The 20,130-nt window shown below is 40.2% G+C and overlaps 1 protein-coding gene across 2 annotated transcripts in view; it reads left to right on the top strand.

The window, feature by feature from the left end:
* The window catches only part of ARHGEF9 (Cdc42 guanine nucleotide exchange factor 9), a 359,889-nt gene that overhangs the window by 257,509 nt on the left and 82,250 nt on the right, over positions 1 to 20,130 (top strand). The window lies entirely within an intron of this gene.

Here is a 20,130-nt window from a genome sequence, read left to right as displayed (position 1 = left end):
CCATCCCTTCCATCTTTCTGACCTGAGTGAGGAAGAGAACCTTTTTTTCTCACACTGCCTTGAGTCCAGCAGAGACAAGTTGGCATTTTCAAAGGACCTTTTACTAAACAGTATGAGAAAACCAATGAGAGATAGAGAAAATAATGTTTTTAGAAGGATTTCTCTCCCCCCCCCCACACACACTATAGCGTTATGCTTGACCCAGTGAAAAACTCTACCTTGAATATTTTCATCCCCTTTATTCCAGATAAGAGATCAGGTCCTACTTTCTGTCCTCCAGCCCTATTGATTAGGTTCAGGACCACTCTGTAATCAATGGTATAGCTCTGACATTTTTCAAAGTTCTTGTTTCTTTAGAGCAGTGCTGCCTAATAGGAAGCAGTGCTTCCTGCAGTGATGAAAATGTTCTGTATCTGCAGTCTCCATTACAGTAGCCACTGATCAGATATCTGTGGCTGTTGAGCACTTGAGATGTGGCTAGTATGACTGAGAAATGGAATTTTAAATTTTATTTCATTTTAATTTAAATAGCCACACGTGACTAACAGCAACCACATCGGAGAGTGCAGCTCTGAAAAGATCAAGACCATGGACTTTGGGCCTTAACTTTCTTCACCTAAATTCATTTTTCACCCCTTCCAGGCAGGTTAAAGGTTATCTCCTCCCCCTTCCCCAAGGCAGTAAGGTAGGGTAGAAAGAACAAGGGCTCTGTGGACATGGAGTGCTGGCTTTCACATCTTAACTTAGTCACTAATTAACCCTGTGGCCTTGAAGGTGCCTCTTAACTCCTCTAACCTTTGATTTTATGACTTGTCCAGTAGGCTTCATTTTACCAACCTCTTAACTTTATTGAGGAAATGAAGTAAATCTAATATTGTAAGTATTTGGGAAAAGGTAGTTTTCCTTTTCTTCCTTCCCTTTTCATCTATTCACCTATCCATCATTGTCTCTCTTTTATCTTTTTCTCTTCCTCCTACTTCCATACAAATGGTTGATATATATTTTTAATTACCCTCTCGAATATGTTACGTGGCATTGGGCATCAAACCACTGATATGTCATTCATTCCACAAGCATTTAGTGGAGTTCTGCTCCATGCTAGGCCTTGGACATAGCTCCTACACTCAAACTGTTCTGCCTTAGAGGAATAGCATCTGAATCACCTGGGAGCTGGTTAGAAATGCAGAATCTTTAATTCCACTCCAGACGTGAATTCAAATCTACATTTTAACAAGGTTCACATTTGACTTACAATACATATTAAAGTTTGAGGAGCACTGCTGTAAAATGATAACTATCTTACACTATTTATAATAGCAGGACATGGAAGCAACCTAAATGTCCATCAACAGAGGAATGGATAAAGAAGATGTGGTACATATATAAATGGAATATTACTCAGCCATAGAAAAGAAATAATGCCATTCACAGCAACATGGATGGACCTAGAGATTGTCATACTGAGTGAAGTAAGTCAGACAGAGAAAGACAAACATCATATGATATCACTTGTATGTAGAATCTTAAAAAAGGCTACAAATGAACTTATCTACAAAACAGAAATAGAGTTACAGGTGTACAAAATACATTTATGGTTACTGCAGGGTAAGGCAGGGGATGGATAAATTGGAAGATTGGGATTGACACATACACACTACTAATAGAATAGATAACTAATAAGGACCTACTGTATAGCACAGGGAACTCTACTCAATATTCTGTAATGGCCTATATGGGAAAAGAAGCTGAAAAAGAGTGGATATATGTATATGTATAACAGATTCACTTTGCTGTACACCTGAAACTAACACAACATTGTAAATCAACTATACCCCAATAAAAAACTTTTTTAAATGATAGCTATCTTATAATGTCATAAGGTCTATAATACAAGTTAGTACAGTCTGGTCTTTACCCAGCAGCCAAGGGATGATATCAATACCTAAGTCATTCATATCACTCCTCTGCTTAAAACTTTCCAATGGCTCACCTTTCCTTCTTGAGTAAAAGCCAAAGTTCCCATTATTACTTACAAAGCCCTGTGTGATCAACCCTTCCTTACCTCTGTGACTTCATCTCTTGCTCTTTTCCCACATGCTCTCACTACTTTAGCCACATGGCCTAATTGCTGTTCCTTAAAAAGGCCTGACACACTCCCCCTTCATAGCCTTTCCACTGGCTTTCCCTTCTGCCTAAATCACTATTCCCTCAAATGTCTATGTGGATCCATTTCTCACCTCCTTCAAGGCTTCACTCAAATATCATCTCCTTGAGACCTTCCCTGACTATTCTATCTAAAATTGTAACCATGTACTATCTTGTTTTATTTTTCTCCATCGCACTTACTGCTTTCTGACTTATTATATATTTTGCTTTTGTGTTTTGTTTATTGCCTTTCTCCCCTACTAGAAAGTAAATTCCATGAGGGAAAGGTTTTTTTTTTTATTGATTTACTGATACATCCTCAACATCTAGCATAGTGCTTGGCAGATGGTAGATGCTCAATAAATACTTTTGGAAGTTGGAATTAAATATAAGTGCTCACGTGCATGTACTATTTTGGCAAAGTACATTCACATCTTATGTCATTTGATTTTCAGACAGGAAATAGGTTGTTATTGTTATTCCTATTTTCTAGATCAACAGTCTGAGTCTCTAATAGGCAAAATTACTTTCCCAGAGTTCTCAGGCACTGGCCCAGTGGGAGTCTTAGTCTTAGAAGGATTTCGTTCCCAACTCCCAAACATCTTGGCCTCTTCCTACAGGGCATGGGCTCAGAACAGCAATGCAAGTATTTATCCTTCCAAAAGAGAGAGTGCTATGACCCTGTTTTGAGGAATTGCCTAATCCAGCCAACCTAAGCAAAGCTTTTGTTAGTGTTCTGCAAGTTCCATATCTCTTTATTATTCTTGATGCTGAAGCTAAGGGTTTAAATGGGAATGGGAAGTATCTCTTTGTCCCATCCTTCAACCACAGATGTCAAAGGAACGTTTAGCTAGAGCAAAAGAAGGGTAGAGAAAGCTGTGTCTTGATGGGCCAGAAGGCAGTATTTTAGCTCAGGGGTGTGTTACCTAAACCAAAAGCTATGAGGAACAATATGATTTATAAGAAGAATATCAAAACCAGAATTGGGAGTCCCAGGTTCAGGTCCCACCTTAGTCACAAACTGACTGAGGAACGTCGGGTGAATCTTTTCCATCCTGGACCTTGTTCCCCAACTCTAAAATTAGCAGGTTGGTAGAGTTGCTCTTTAAGTGTTGTCTGACTCTTACTTTCTCTGATTCTGTGAGATCTAGGTATGCTTTCACTAAAGAACGCTGTGGTAGTGATCCACGATTCTGCATGTTTTGCCATTTCCTCCTTGTTACCCATGGAGGCATGTCTTACTCAGGCATGAATGTGTTAACAAGGCATAATCTACTCTTTCTGTAGGTTAAGGGAGATCACTTAATACTGCATTTAGTATAGGAAAAAGTCACTATCTATTAGAAAATATTTATTTATTTATTTATTCATTCATTTATTAATTACTCCTGGGAACAGAAAATGCCTCACAAACATTTAAGTTATAATACCTTCATTTTATAAATGAGGAAGTAGGAAATAGAGTTATTTTTATCAAAGTTATTCAGTGAAGCCAGTAAAAGAAAATATATTTTTTAATGAGTTCTCTGAAAAGATGACATTCTTCTTTCTAAATCCAGACAGTGGGATAAAAGAGTACTGGCTTAGTTCTAGGTCACCTTGACCAATGATTGGTGATATTACCTCTTGTAATCTTAGAAATCATATTATGATCAGGGAGACTGAGACACAGGGCAAGCAAAGCTAAATATGCCTTATAAAGTTGCCTCATCTGCCTCTCTGAGGAAGATCATCTCAGTCATCTGATATCTATGAAATAAATTCTGTCCTCAAATGCGTCCAGAAAAGCTGGAACTAGCTTTCCTCAGTCATTCGTATTACTGTCTTATACCCTTCACCATCAAGAAATTCTTCCTAGGTCTAATAGAGTTTATCATGCTATAGCTTCAAGACATTTGCATTTGATATGTTTAAGCCTGGAGTTTTCAAACTTACTGTTTTTATTTTCTTTCTGTTAATTGCCTATCCTGATGATTTCCAATGGTCTTTATATCTTGGTGTATACATCGAAAATAATACATGTATAAAACAGTAATATTTGTATAGCATACTAAAGTAAAAGGATAAGGCAGCTCATTGGCCTGAAGTGACCAGCCCAGGGATTTCTGGCTGCTCTAGGCCCTACCTATATATACCACCTGGACATTCAAGGCCCTGTTCCCATCCTTTGCCCATTTTCCCATTGTTTCTCATATTTTTCTTGCTGATTTATAGGAGTTCCTTGTATATTCCAGATATTAATCCCTTGTCCGTTTTCCAAGTTGCAAATATTCTTCCTGTCATCCTCTTATTTTTTTATTTATTTATTTATTTATTTATTTATTTTTTAAACATCTTTATTGGGGTATAATTGCTTTACAATGGTGTGTTAGTTTCTGCTTTATAACAAAGTGAATCAGCTATACATATACATATGTTCCCATATGTCTTCCCTCTTGCGTCTCCCTCCCGCCCACTTTCCCCATCCCACCCTTCCAGGCTGTCACAAAGCACCGAGCTAATATCCCTGTGCCTTGCGGCTGCTTCCCCCCAGCTATCTACCTTACTACGTTTGTTAGTGTGTATATGTCCATGACTCTCTCTCGCCCTGTCAAAACTCACCCTTCCCCCTCCCCATATCCTCAAGTCCGTTCTCCAGTAGGTCTGCGTCTTTATTCCTATCTTACCCCTAGGTTCTTCATGACATTTTTTTTCCTTAAATTCCATATATATGTGTTAGCATACGGTATTTGTCTTTTTCTTTCTGACTTACTTCACTCTGTATGACAGACTCTAGGTCTATCCATCTCATTACAAATAGCTCAATTTCATTTCTTTTTAAGGCTGAGTAATATTCCATTGTGTATATGTGCCACATCTTCTTTATCCATTCATCTGATGATGGGCGCTTAGGTTGTTTCCATGTCCTGGCTATTGTAAATAGAGCTGCAATGAACATTTTGGTACATGACTCTTTTTGAATTTTGTTTTTCTCAGGGTATATGCCAAGTAGTGGGATTGCTGGGTCATATGGTAATTCTATTTGTAGTTTTTTAAGGAACCTCCATACTGTTCTCCACAGTGGCTGAACCAATTCACATTCCCACCAGCAGTGCAAGAGTGTACCCTTTTCTCCACACCCTCTCCAGCATTTATTGTTTCTAGATTTTTTGATGATGGCCATTCTGACTGGTGTGAGATGATATCTCATTGTAGTTTTGATTTGCATTTCTCTAATGATTAATGATGTTGAGCATTCTTTCATGTGTTTGTTGGCATTCTGTATATCTTCTTTGGAGAAATGTCTATTTAGGTCTTCTGCCCATTTTTGGATGGGGTTGTTTGTTTTTTTGTTATTGAGCTGCATGAGCTGCTTGTAAATTTTGGAGATTAATCCTTTGTCAGTTGCTTCATTTGCAAATGTTTTCTCCCATTCTGAGGGTTGTCTTTTGGTCTTGGTTATGGTTTCCTTTGCTGTGCAAAAGCTTTGAAGTTTCATTAGGTCCCATTTGTTTATTTTTGTTTTTATTTCCATTACTCTAGGAGGTGGGTCAGAAAGGATCTTGCTGTGATTTATGTCATAGAGTGTTCTTCCTATGTTTTCTTCTAAGAGTTTGATAGTTTCTGGCCTTACATTTAGGTCTTTAATCCATTTTGAGCTTATTTTTGTGTACGGTGTTAGGGAGTGATCTAATCTCATACTTTTCATGTACCTGTCCAGTTTTCCCAGCACCATTTATTGAAGAGGCTGTCCTTTCTCCACTGTACATTCCTGCCTCCTTTATCAAAGATAAGGTGTCCGTATGTGCGTGGGTTTATCTCTGGGCTTTCTATCCTGTTCCACTGATCTATCTTTCTGTTTTTGTGCCAGTACCATACTGTCTTGATTACTGTTGCTTTGTAATATAGTCTGAAGTCAGGGAGCCTTATTCCTCCAGCTCCTTTTTTCGTTCTCAAGATTGCTTTGGCTATTCGGGGTCTTTTGTGTTTCCATACAAATTGCGAAATTTTTTGTTCTAGTTCTGTGAAAAATGCCAGTGGTAGTTTGATAGGGATTGCATTGAATCTGTAGATTGCTTTGGGTAGTAGAGTCATTTTCACAATGTTGATTCTTCCCATCCAAGAACATGGTATATCTCTCCATCTATTTGTATCATCTTTAATTTCTTTCATCAGTGTCTTATAATTTTCTGCATACAGGTCTTTCATATCCTTAGGTAGGTTTATTCCTAGATATTTTATTCTTTTTGTTGCAATGGTAAGTGGGAGTGTTTTCTTGATTTCACTTTCAGATTTTTCATCATTAGTATATAGGAATGCCAGAGATTTCTGTGCATTAATTTTGTATCCTGCTACTTTACCAAATTCATTGATTAGCTCTAGTAGTTTTCTGGTAGCATCTTTAGGCTTCTCTATGTATAGTATCATGTCATCTGCAAACAGTGACAGCTTTACTTCTTCTTTTCCGGTTTGGATTCCTTTTATTTCCTTTTCTTCTCTGATTGCTGTGGCTAAAACTTCCAATACTATGTTGAATAAGAGTGGTGAGAGTGGGCAACCTTGTCTTGTTCCTGATCTTAGTGGAAATGCTTTCAGTTTTTCACCATTGAGGATGATGTTTGCTGTGGGCTTGTCATATATGGCCTTTATTATGTTTAGGAAAGTTCCCTCTCTGCCTATTTTCTGGAGGGTTTTTATCATAAATGGGTGTTGAATTTTGTCGAAAGCTTTCTCTGCATCTATTGAGATGATCATATGGTTTTTCTCCTTCAGTTTGTTAATATGGTTTATCACATTGATAGATTTGTGTATATTGAAGAATCCTTGCATTCTTGGAATAAACCCCACTTGATCATGGTGTATGATCCTTTAAATGTGCTGTTGGATTCTGTTTGCTAGTATTTTGTTGAGGATTTTTGCATCTATGTTCATCAGTGATATTGGCCTGTAGTTTTCTTTCTTTGTGACATCCTTGTCTGGTTTTGGTATCAAGGTGATGGTGGCTTCGTAGAAGGAATTTGGGAGTGTTCCTCCCTCTGCTATATTTTGGAAGAGTTTGAGAAGGATAGGTGTTAGCTCTTCTCTAAACGTTTGATAGAATTCACCTGTGAAGCCATCTGGTCCTGGGCTTTTGTTTGTTGGAAGGTTTTTAATCACAGTTTCAATTTCAGTGCTTGTGATTGGTCTGTTCATATTTTCTATTTCTTCCTGATTCAGTCTTGGCAGGTTGTGCATTTCTAAGAATTTGTCCATTACTTCTAGATTGTCCATTTTATTGGCATAGAGTTGCTTGTAGTAATCTCTCATGAATTTTTTAATTTCTGCAGTGTCAGTTGTTACTTCTCCTTTTTCATTTCTAATTCTATTGATTTGAGTCTTCTCCCTTTTTTTCTTGATGAGTCTGGCTAGTGGTTTATCTATTTAGTTTATCTTCTCAAAGAACCAGCTTTTAGTTTTATTGATCTTTGCTATTGTTTCCTTCATTTCTTTTTCATTTATTTCTGATCTGATTTTTATGATTTCTTTCCTTCTGCTAGCTTTGGGGTTTTTTTGTTCTTCTTTCTCTAATTGCTTGAGGTGCAAGGTTAGGTTGTTTATTTGAGATGTTTCCTGCTTCTTAAGGTGGGCTTGTATTGCTATAAACTTCCCCCTTAGAACTGCTTTTGCTGCATCCCATAGGTTTTGGGTCATTGTGTCTCTATTGTCATCTGTTTCTAGGTATTTTTTTATTTCCTCTTTGATTTCTTCAGTGATCACTTCATTATTAAGTAGTGTATTGTTTAGCCTCCATGTGTTTGTATTTTTTGCAGATCTTTTCCTGTAATTGATATCTAGTCTCATGGCGTTGTGGTCGGAAAAGATACTTGATACAATTTCAGTTTTCTTAAATTTACCAAGGCTTGATTTGTGACCCAAGATATGATCTATCCTGGAGAATGTTCCATGAGCACTTGAGAAAAATGTGTATTCTGTTGTTTTTGGATGGAGTGTCCTATAAATATCAATTAAGTCCATCTTGTTTAATGTATCATTTAAAGCTTGTGTTTCCTTATTTATTTTCACTTTGGATGATCTGTCCATGGGTGAAAGTGGGGTGTTAAAGTCCCCTACTATGAATGTGTTACTGTTGATCTCCCCTTTTATGGTTGTTAGTATTTGCCTTATGTATTGAGGTGCTCCTATGTTGGGTGCATAAATATTTACAATTGTTATATCTTCTTCTTGGATCGATCCCTTGATCATTATGTAGTGTCCTTCTTTGTCCCTTTTAATAGTCCTTATTTTAAAGTCTATTTTGTCTGATATGAGAATTGCTACTCCAGCTTTCTTTTGGTTTCCATTTGCATGGAATATCTTTTTCCATCCCCTTACTTTCAGTCTGTATGTGTCTCTAGGTATGAAGTGGGTCTCTTGTAGACAGCATATATAAGGGTCTTGTTTTTGTATCCATTCAGCCAATCTGTGTCTTTTGGTGGGAGCATTTAGTCCATTTTCATTTAAGGTAATTATCGATATGTATGTTCCTATTCCCATTTTCTATATTGTTTTGGGTTTGCTGCTATAGGTCGTTTCCTTCTCTTGTGTTTCGTGTCTAGAGAAGTTCCTTTAGCATTTGTTGTAAAGCTGGTTTGGTGGTGCTGAACTCTCTCAGCTTTTGCTTGTCTGTAAAGGTTTTAATTTCTCCATCAAATGTGAATGAGATCCTTGCTGGGTAGAGTAGTCTTGCTTGCAGGCTTTTCTCCTTCATCACTTTCAGTATGTCCTGCCACTCCCTTCTGGCTTGTAGGGTTTCTGCTGAGAGATCAGCTGTTAACCTTATGGGGATTCCCTTGTGTGTTATTTGTTGTTTTTCCCTTGCTGCTTTTAATATGCTTTCTTTGTATTTAATTTTTGACAGTTTGATTAATATGTGTCTTGGCGTGTTTCTCCTTGTATTTATCCTGTATGGGACTCTCTGTGCTTCCTGGACTTGATTAACTATTTCCTTTCCCATATTAGGGAAGTTTTCAACTATAATCTCTTCAAATATTTTCTCAGTCCCTTTCTTTCCTTCTTCTTCTTCTGGAACCCCTATAATTCGAATGTTGGTGTGTTTCATGTTGTCCCAGAGGTCTCTGAGACTGTCCTCAGTTCTTTTCATTCTTTTTTCTTTATTCTGCTCTGCAGTAGTTATTTCCACTACTTTATCTTCCAGCTCACTTATCCGTTCTTCTGCCTCAGTTATTCTGCTATTGATCCTATCTAGAGTGGTTTTAATTTCATTTATTGCATTGTTCATCGTTGCTTGTTTCATCTTTAGTTCTTGTAGGTCCTTGTTAACTGTTTCTTACATTTTGTCCTTTCTACTTCCAAGATTTCGGATCATCCTTACTATCATTATTCTGAATTCTTTTTCAGGTAGATTGCCTATTTCCTCTTCATTTGTTAGGTCTGGTGGGTTTTTGTCTTGCTCCTTCATCTGCTGTGTGTTTTTCTGTCTTCTCATTTTGCTTATCTTACTGTGTTTGGGGTCTCCTTTTTGCAGGCTGCACTTTCGTAGTTCCCGTTGTTTTTGATGTCTGTCTCCAGTGGCTAAGGTTGTTTCAGTGGATTGTGTAGGCTTCCTGGTGGAGGGGACTAGTGCCTGTGTTGTGCTGGATGAGGCTGGATCTTGTCTCTCTAGTGGGCCGGTTCACGTCTGGTGGTGTGTTTTGGGGTGTCTGTGGCCTTATTATGATTTTAGGCAGCCTCTCTGCTAATGGGTGGGGTTGTGTTCCTGTTTTGCTAGTTGTTTGGCATAGGTTGTCCAGCACTGTGGCTTGCTGGTCGTTGAGTGAAGCTGGGTGCTGGTGTTAAGATGGAGGTCTCTGGGAGATTTCCACCGTTTAATATTATGTGGAGCTGGGAGGTCTCTTGTTGACCAGTGTCCTGAAGTTGGCTCTCCTACCTCAGAGGCAGAGCCCTGACTCCTGGCTGGAGCACCAAGAGCCTTTCATCCACACAGCTCAGAATAAAAGGGAGAAAAAGTAGAGAGAATTAGTAGAAGTATGAGTAAAGAAAGAAGGAAAGGAGGAAAGGAAGGAAGGAAGAAAGAAGCAGAGAAGGAAAGAAAGGAGGGAGGGAGGGAGGGAGTTAGGAAGGAAGGAAGGAGGGAAAGAAGGAAAAAAGACAGAAAGAAAGCTGATACAGTAAAAATAAAATAAAGTATAATATAGTTATTGAATTAAAAAAATATTTAGAAAAAAAAAAAAAGGGACGGATAGAACCTTAGGACAAATGTTGGAAGCAAAGCTATACAGAGAAAATCTTACACAGAAGCATACACATACGCCTTCACAAAAAGAGGTAAAGGGGGAAAAATTATAAACCCTTCTCCCTGAGACCACCTCCTCAATTTGGGGTGATTCGTTGTCTAAAGGAGGGAAGGAAGGAAGGAAAGAAAGAAAGAACGAAGGTAAAGTATAATAAAGTTATTACAATTAAACTTAATTATTAAGAAAAAGAATTTTAAAAAAATATCATGGACGGATAGAGCCCTAGGACAAATGGTGGAAGCAAGAGTATACAGACAAGATCTCACACAGAAGCATACACGTACACATTCACAAAAAGAGGAAAAGGGAAAAAAATCATAGATCTCGCTCCTACAGTCCACCTCTTCAATTTGGGATCATTCCTTGTCTATTCAGGTATTCCACAGATGCAGGGTATATCAAGTTGATTGTGGAGCTTTAATCCGCTGCTTCTCTGGCTGCTGGGAGAGATTTCCCTTTCTCTTCTTTGTTCTCACAGCTCACAGGAGCTCAGCTTTGGATTTGGCCCTGCCTCTGCATGTAGGTCGCTGGAGGGCGTCTGTTTTTTCGCTCAGACAGGACGGGGTTCAAGGAGCCGCTGATTCGGGGCCTCCGGCTCACTCAGGCCGGGGGTTGGGGGATGGGGGAAGGAGGGGCACTGCGTGCGGGGCGGGCCTGCGGCAGCAGAGGCAGCGTGATGTTGCGGCAGAGGCCGGCATGATGTTGCACCAGCCTGAGGCCCGCCGTGCGTTGTCCTGGGGAAGTTGTCCCTGGATCCCGGGAACCTGGCAGTGGCGGGCTGCACAGGCTCCGCGGAAGAGGGGTGTGGAGAGTGACCTGTGCTCGCACACAGGCCCCTTGGTGGTGGCAGCAGCAGCCTTAGCGTCTCCCGCCCATCTCTGGGGTCCGCGGTTTTAGCCGCGGCTCGCGCCCGTCTCTGGGGTTTGCGCTTTCAGCCGCGGCTCGCGCCAGTCTCTGGGGTTCGTGCTTTTAGCCGCGACTCGCGCCCGTCTCTGGGGTTCGCGCTTTTAGCCGCGGCTCGCGCCCTTCTCTGGAGATCCTTTAAGCAGCGCTCTTAAACCCCTCTCCTCGCGAACCAGGAAACAAAGAGGGAAGAAAAAGTCTCTTGCCTCTTTGGCAGGTGCAGGCTTTTCCCCGAACTCCCTCCCGGCTAGTCGTGGTGCACTAACCCCTTCAGGCTATGTTCAAGCCGCCAACCCCAGTCCTCTCCCTGAGCTCCGTCCAAAACCAAAACCCGAGCCTCAGCTCGCAGCCCCGCCTGCCCCGGCGGGTGAGCAGACAAGCCTCTCGGGTTGGTGAGTGCTGGTCGGCACCGATCGTCTGTGTAGGAATCTCCCCGCTTTGCCCTCCGCACCCGTCGCTGTGCACTACTCCGCGGTCCCAAAACTCCCCCCTCCGCCTCCCGCAGTCTCCGCCCGCGGAGGGGCTTCGTAGTGTGTGGAAACTTTTCCTCCTTCACAGCTCCCTCCCACTGGTGCAGGTGCCGTCCTTATTCTTTTGTCTCTGTTTTTTCTTTTTTTCTTTTGCCCTACCCAGGTACGTGGGGAGTTTCTTGCCTTTTGGGAGGTCTGAGGTCTTCTGCCAGCCTTCAGTAGGAGTTCTGTAGGAGTTGTTCCACGTGTGGATGTATTTCTGGTGTATCCGTGGGGAGGAAGGCGATCTCCGCGTCTTACTCTTCCGCCATCTTCAAGGTCCCCCCATCCTCTTATTTTTTAATGGTTTTGTTTAATTTGAAAAAAAGACATCCTGAACAAGAGAAGAAAAGAAAACTAACAATTTAAGAATTCTGCTGCTAACTTACCTTTTGTCATCATTAGCATGAGAAGAGCTAGTCATTTTGCAGTTATTCAACATATATCTATTGAGCAGCAACTATATGCCAGGTACTGTATTAAACTCTAGAGATACAGCTGTGAACAGGACAACCATGGTCATCATTCCCTAGTTTTATTAAAATTATTTTCAAGATGTTTATCAGGTCTCCTGTCAGGTCTTAGACTTCCAGGCAAAACAGTACATGATATCTCTAGAGAGTCAAGAGCTGAATGGGGCCCTGGAAATCTTTTCTGATATATGCATTTTAGAGATGGAGACACTGAAGTCCAGACTTGCAAGAGCCTTTCCCTAAAGGGTTTTTCAAACCCTAGGTGATCCAGAGGTTCTTTGATCCACCTTATTTCCCTGCAATCTTTGGAATCTTCCCTGGAGGTCATGGGGTCAATTTGTATCCCATATCAAGGCACTAATTCTATTGGTTTGGGCAAAAGGTTCATTCGTTTTATCCATAAGATGGCTCTAGTAGCACTTAGTTGTCTTTAACATAATTTGAAACAATTTTGTTAGAATGTATGTGACAGCTGTCACATCAGTGTACATTTTAAAAAGGACATCAAAATTGGTGAATTTTTGTGTGGCCATTTTAATATTGAAGATGGAAGAAAAAAAGCAACATTTTTGGCATATTATGCTTTATTATTCCAAGAAAGGTAAAAACGCAACTGAAACACACAAAGATTTTTGCAGTGTATGGAAAAGTTGCTGTGACTGATTGAACGTGTCAAAAATGGTTTGTGAAATTTTGTGCTGGTGATTTCTTGCTGGATGAAGCTCCATGGTCAGGTGGACCAGTTGAAGTTAATAGCGATCAAATCGAGACATTAATTGAGAATAATCAACATTATACCACGTGGGAGATAGCCGACATACTCAAAATATACAAATCAAGCATTGAAAATCATTTGCACCAGCTTGGTTATGTTATAATCGCTTTGATGTTTGGGTTCCACATAAGTTACATGAAAAAAACCTTCTTGACCATATTTCTGCTTGTGATTCTCTACGTAAACATAATGAAAACGTTCCATTTTTAAAACAAATTGTGACAGGCAATGAAAAGTGGATACTGTACAATAATGTGGAATGGAAGAGATCGTGGGGCAAGTGAAATGAAACACCACCAACCACACCAAAGGCTGGTCTTCATCCAAAGAAGGTGCTGTTGTGTATATGGTGGGATTAAAAGGGAGTCCTCTATTATGAGCTCCTTCCAGAAAGCCAAACAATTAATTCCAAGTACTGCTCCTAGTTAGACCAACTGAAAGCAGCACTCAACAAAAAAGCGTCCAGAATTAGTCAACAGAAAATGCATAATCATCTATCAGGGTAATGCAAGACCTCTTGTTTCTTTGATGACCAGGCAAAACCTGTTACAGCTTGGCTGGGAAGTTCTGAGTCATCTGCCAAATTCACCAGACATTACACCTTTGGATTTGCATTTGTTTTTGTCTTTACAAAATTCTCTTAATGGATAAAATTTCAATTCCCTGGAAGACTGTAAGAGGCACCTGGAACAGTTCTTTGCTCAAAAAGATAAAAAGATTTGGGAAGATAGAATTACGAAGTTGTCTGAAAAATGGCAGGTGGTAGTGGAACAAAAGGGTGAATACATTGTTCAATAAAGTTCTTGGGGAAAATGAAAAATGTGTCTTTTATTTTTACTTAAAAACTGAAGGCACATTTTGGCCAATCCAATAGCTCAATGCATTAGATCTAGACTTAAATCAACCCTCGTGGGTTTTGAAACAGAGTGAAATAAATAGTCCACCTTCCTTGCCTATTACCATGGCAGTCCCAGGGCTAATTCATGCCTTTTGTGATTGATTTGATAACGCCCACTGTAATGCCTTCATACTCATGCCCACTTTACTCCTAGGAGAGGTGAGGCTCTCAAAAACTACCTCTGTTCAATCAGTTCACACCCACTGCCATATCACCCTATTCTCTTTTACCATGCAGATGGAGTTAGAGGGCGTTTGAAGCATGCTTAACAGTAATATCTATAGACCCCTTCTGCTCCCTCTGCCCTGTAATAGGCCTTCAGAGGTCTTCTGAGTCTTCTCTTCTCCAGGACAAACAGCCCTGGTTCCTTCTACCATTCTTCATGGTTTTGCTTTTCAGGGATCTCTCTACCCTGCTGACTTCCCACTGTCTCTGTATCCTTTACTCCATGTTCCTCTGAAAACAGGGCTCAGAATTGAATGCTGCTCGCCTGCAGGGGTGTGATTACCTTCCTATGACTTCTCATTCCACCCTCTCAATTCCACTGCCAACTCATCTTAACTTATATGCCCTTGGGGGGAGACCTTCAGATGGTGGAGGAGTAACACATGGAGATCACCTTCCTCCCCACAAATACATCAAAAATACATCTACATGTGGAACAACTCCTACAGAACACCTACTGAACGCTGGCAGAAGACATCAGACTTCCCAAAAGGCAAGAAACTCCCCACGTACCTGGGTAGGGCAAAAGAAAAAACAGAGACAAAAGAATAGGGACAGGACCTGCACCTGTTGGAGGGAGCTGTGAAGGAGGAACAGTTTCCACACACTAGGAAGCCCCTTCACTGGTGGGGACAGGGCGTGCCCGGGGGTAAGTTTTGGAGCCACAGAAGAGAGTGCAGCAACAGGGGTGCAGAGGGCCAAGTGGAGAGATTCCAGAAAAGAGGATGGGTGCTGACCAGCACTCACCAGCCCAAGAGGCTTGTCTGCTCACCCGCTGGAGCTGGTGGGGGCTGGGAGCTGAGGCTCGGGCTTCGGAGGTCAGAAACCAGGGAGAAGACTGGGGTTGGCTGCATGAACACAGCCTGAAGGGGGCTAGTGCACCACAGCTAGACTGATTGGAGTACAGGAAAAAGTCTGGAGCTGCCTAAGAGGCAAGAGAACATTGTTTCGGGGAGCACAAGGAGAGGGGATTCAGAGCACCGCCTAAATGAGTTCCAGAGATGGGGGCAAGCCACGGCTATCAGCGCAGACACCAGAGATGGGCATGAAATTCTAAGGCTGCTGCTGCAGCCACCAAGAAGCCTGTGTGCAAGCAAAGGTCACTATCCACAACTCCCCTCCCAGGAACCTTTGCAGCCCACCGCTGCCAGGGTCCCATGATCCAGGGACGACTTCCCACAGAGAACACCCCGCACACCTCAGGCTGGTGCAACGTCACACAGGCCTCTGCTGCTGCAGGCTAGCCCCGCATTACATACCCCTCCCTCCCCCAGCTTGAGTGAGCCAGAGCCCCCTAATAAGCTACTACTTTAACCCCGTCCAGTCTGAGCAAAGAACAGATATCCTCAGGCGACCTACATGCAGAGGTGGGGCCAAATCCAAAGCTGCACCCCAGGAGCTGTGTGAACAAAGAAGAGAAAGGGTTATTTCTCCCAGCAGCCTCAGGACCAGTGGTTTAAATCTCCACAATCAACTTGATGTACCCTGCATCTCTGAAATACCTGAATAGACAATGAATAATCCCAAAATTGAGGCGGTGGACTTCGGGAGCGACTGTAGACTTGGGGTTTGCTTTCTGCATCTAATTTGTTCCTGACTTTAGGTTTATCTTAGTTTAGTATTTAGAGTTTATTATCATTGATAGATTTCTTTATTGATTTGGTTGTTCTCTTCCACTTTTTTAATATATATATATATATATATATATACACATATATAATTTGTTCCTTTTTCACTTTTTGTGAGTGTGTATGTATATGCTTCTTTATGTGACTTTTTCTGTATAGCTTTGCTTTTAACCTTTGTCCTAGGGTTCTGCCTGTCTGCTTTTTTTTTTTAGTATAGTTTTTAGCACTTGTTATCATTGGTGGATGTGATTTTTGGTTTGGTTGCTCTCTTCCTTCTTTTTTTAAATTACTTTTTATTTTTATTGTGATAACTTTGTTTCATTTTCTTTTCTTTTTTTCTTTCTTTCTCTTTTCTCTCTTTTCTTCTGAGCTGTGTGGTTGACAGGGTCTTAGTGCTCCGGCTGGGTGTCAGGCCTGTACCTCTGAGGTGGGAGAGCTGAGCTCAGGACATTGGTCCACCAGAGACCTCCCAGCTCCATGTAATATCAAATGGCGAAAGTTCTCCCAGAGATATCCATCTCAATGCTAAGACACAGCTCCACGAAATGACCAGCAAGCTACATTGCTGGGCACACTATACCACACAACTAGCAAGACAGGAACACAACCCCACCCACTAGCAGAGAGGCTGCCTAAAATCATAAAAGGTGACAGATACCCCAAAACACACCACCAGAAGTGGATCTGCCCACCAGAAAGACAAGATCCAGCCTCATCCACCACAACACAGGCACTAGGCCCCTCCACCAGTAAGCCTACACTACCCACTGAACCAACCATAGCCACTGGGGGCAGACACCAAAAACAACAGGAACTACAAACCTGCAGCCTGTGAAAAGGAGACACCAAACACAGTAAGATAAGCAAAGTGAGAAGACAGAGAAACACACAGCAGATGAAAGAGCAAGGTAAAAACACATCAGACCAAACAAATGAAGAGGAAATAGACAGTATGCCTGAAAAAGAACTCAGGATAATGACAGTAAAGATATCCAAAATCTTGGAAATAGAATAGAAAAAATACAAGAAGTGTTTAACAAGGACCTAGAAGAACTAAACAGCAAACAAACAATGATGAACAACACAATAAATGAAATTAAAAATTCTCTAGAAGGAAGCAATAGCAGAATAACTGAGGCAGAAGAACGGATAAGTGACTTGGAAGATAAAATAGTGGAAATAACTACTGCAGAGCAGAATAAAGAAAAAAGAATGAAATGAATTGAAGACAGTCACAGAGACCTCCAGGACAACTTTAAATGCAACAACATTCAAATTACAGGGGTCACAGAAGAAGAGAAAAAGAAAGGGACTGAGAAAATATATGAAAAGATTATAGTTGAAAACTTCCCTAATATGGGAAAGGAAATAGTCAGTCAAGTCCAGGAAGCACAGAGAGTCCCATACAGGATAAATCCAAGGAGCAACATGCCAAAAAACATATTAGTCAAACTGTCAAAAACTAAATACAAAGAAAAAACATTAAAAGGGAGAAACAGCAAATAACATACAAGGGAATCCCCATAAGGTTAACAGCTGACCTTTCAGCAGAAACTCTGTAAGCCAGAAGGGAGTGGCAGGACATATTTAAAATGTTGAAATGGAAAGACCTACAACCAAGATTACTCTACCCACCAAGGATCTCATTTAGATTCGACAAAAAAATTAAAACCTTTAAAGACAAGCAAAAGCTAAGAGAATTCAACACCACCAAACCAGTTTACAACAAATGCTAAAGGAACTTCTCTAGGCAGGAAACACAAGAGAAAGAAAAGGCCTACAATAACAAACCCAAAGCAATTAAGAAAATGGTAATAGGAACATACATACCAACAGCTACCTTAAATGTAAATGGATTAAATTATCCAACCAAAAGGCATAGACTGGCTGAATGGATACAAAAACAAGAGCCATATATATACTGTCTACAAGAGAGCCACTTCAGACCTAGGGACACACACACACTGAAAGTGAGGGGATGGAAAAAGTTATTCCATGCAAATGGAAGTCAAAAGAAAGCTGGTATAGCAATTCTCATGTCAGACAAAATAGGCTTTAAAATAAATACTATTACAAGAGACTAAGAAGAACACTACATAATTATCAAGGGATCAATCCAAGAGGAAGATATAGCAACTGTAAATATTGATGAACCCAACATAGGAGCACATCAATACGTAAGGCAAATGCTAACAGCCGTAAAAGGGGAAATCAACAGTAATGCAATCATAGTAGGGGACTGTAACACCACACTTACACCAATGGACAGATCATCCAAAATGAAAACAAATAAGGAAACACAAACTTTAAATGATACATTAAACAAGATGGGCTTAATTGATATTTATAGGACATTCCATCCAACAACAACAGAATAAACTTTCTTCTCATGTGCTCATGGAACATTCTGCAGGATAGAGCATATCTTGGGTCACAAATCAAGCATTGGTACATTTACAAAAATTGAAATTGTATCAAGTATCTTTTCTGACCACAATGCTATGAGACTAGATATCAATTACACGAAAAAAGTTTGTTGATACATGGAGGCTAAACAATACACTACTAAATAACCAAGAGATCAGTGAAGAAATCAAAGAGGAAATCAAAAAATGCCTAGAAACAAATGACAATGAAAACATGACAACCCAAAACCTATGGGATGCAGCAAAAGAAGTTCTAAGAGGGGAGTTTATAGCCATACAATCCTACCTCAAGAAACAAGAAACATCTCAAATAAACAAGCTACCCTTATAGCTAAAGCAATCAGAGAAAGAAGAACAAACCCCCCCCCCAAAGTTAGCAGAAGGAAAGAAATCATAAAGATCAGATCAGAAATAAATGAAAAAGAAATGAAGGAAACAGTAGCAAAGATCAATAAAACCCAAAGCTGGTTCTTTGAGAAGATAAGCAAAATTGATAAACCATTAGCCAGACTCATCAAGGAAAAACGGGAAGAGATGCAAAGCAATAGAATTAGAAATGAAAACGGAGAAGTAACAACTGACACTGGAAATACAAAGGATCATGAGAGACTACTACAAGCAACTATATGCCAATAAAATGGACAACCTGGAAGAAATGGACAATTTCTTAGAAGAGCACAACCTTCTAAGACTGAACCTGGAAGAAATAGAAAATATAAACACATATCACAAGCACTGAAATGGAGACTGTGATTTAAAATCTTCTGAAAAACAAAAGCCCAGGACCAGATGGCTTCACAGGCAGAATCTATTCAAACTTTTAGAGAAGAGCTAATACGTATCCTTCTCAAACTCTTCCAAAGTATAACAGAGAGAGGAACACTCCCAAGCTATGAGGCCAGCATCACCCTGATACTGAAACCAGAGAAAGATGTCACAAGGAAAGAAAACTACAGGCCAATATCACTGATGAACATAGATGCAAAAATCCACAACAAAATACTAGCAAACAGAATCTAACAGCATATTAAAAGGATCATACACCATAATCAAGTGGGGTTTATCCCAGGCATGGAAGGATTCTTCAATATATGCAAATCAATCAGTGTGACAAACCATATTAAAAAACTGAAGGAGAAAGACCATGTGGTCATCTTAATAGATGCAGGAAACGATTTCAACAAAATTCGTCACCCATTTATGATAAAAATTCTCCAGAAAGTAGGCATAGAGGTAACTTATCTCAACCTAATAAAGGCTGTATATGACAAACCCACAACCAACTTCATTCTCAATGGTGAAAACTGAAACCATTTCCACTAAGATGAGGAAGAACACAAGGTTTTCCACTCTCACCACTATTATTCAACATAGTTTTGGAAGTCTTACCCACAGCAGTTAGAGAAGAAAAAGAAATAAAAGGAATCCAAATCGGAAAAGAAGTAAAGCTGTCACTCTTTGCAGATGACATGATACTATATATAGAGAATCCTAAAGATGCTACCAGAAAACTACTAGAGTTAATCAACGAATTTGGTAATGTAGCAGGATACAAAATTAATGCACAGAAATCTCTTGCATTCCTTTACACTAATGATGAAAAATCTGAAAGAGAAGTTAAGGAAACAATCCCATATATCATTGCAATGAAAATTTAAAAATAGCTAGGAATGAACCTACCTAAGGAGACAAAAGACCTGTATGCAGAAAAATATAAGACACTGATGAAAGAAATTAAAGGTGATACCAACAGATGGAGAGATATACCATGTTCTTGGATTGGAAGAATCAACATTGTGAAAATGACTATACTACCCAAAGCAATCTACAGATTCAGTGCAATCTCTATCAAAGTACCAATGGCATTTTTCATAG

Source organism: Phocoena phocoena, chromosome X, assembly GCF_963924675.1.
Source record: "Phocoena phocoena chromosome X, mPhoPho1.1, whole genome shotgun sequence".
NCBI lineage: Eukaryota > Metazoa > Chordata > Mammalia > Artiodactyla > Phocoenidae > Phocoena > Phocoena phocoena.
Note: the sequence above shows the minus strand (reverse complement) of the source record. Positions and strands in the feature narration are given on the sequence as shown.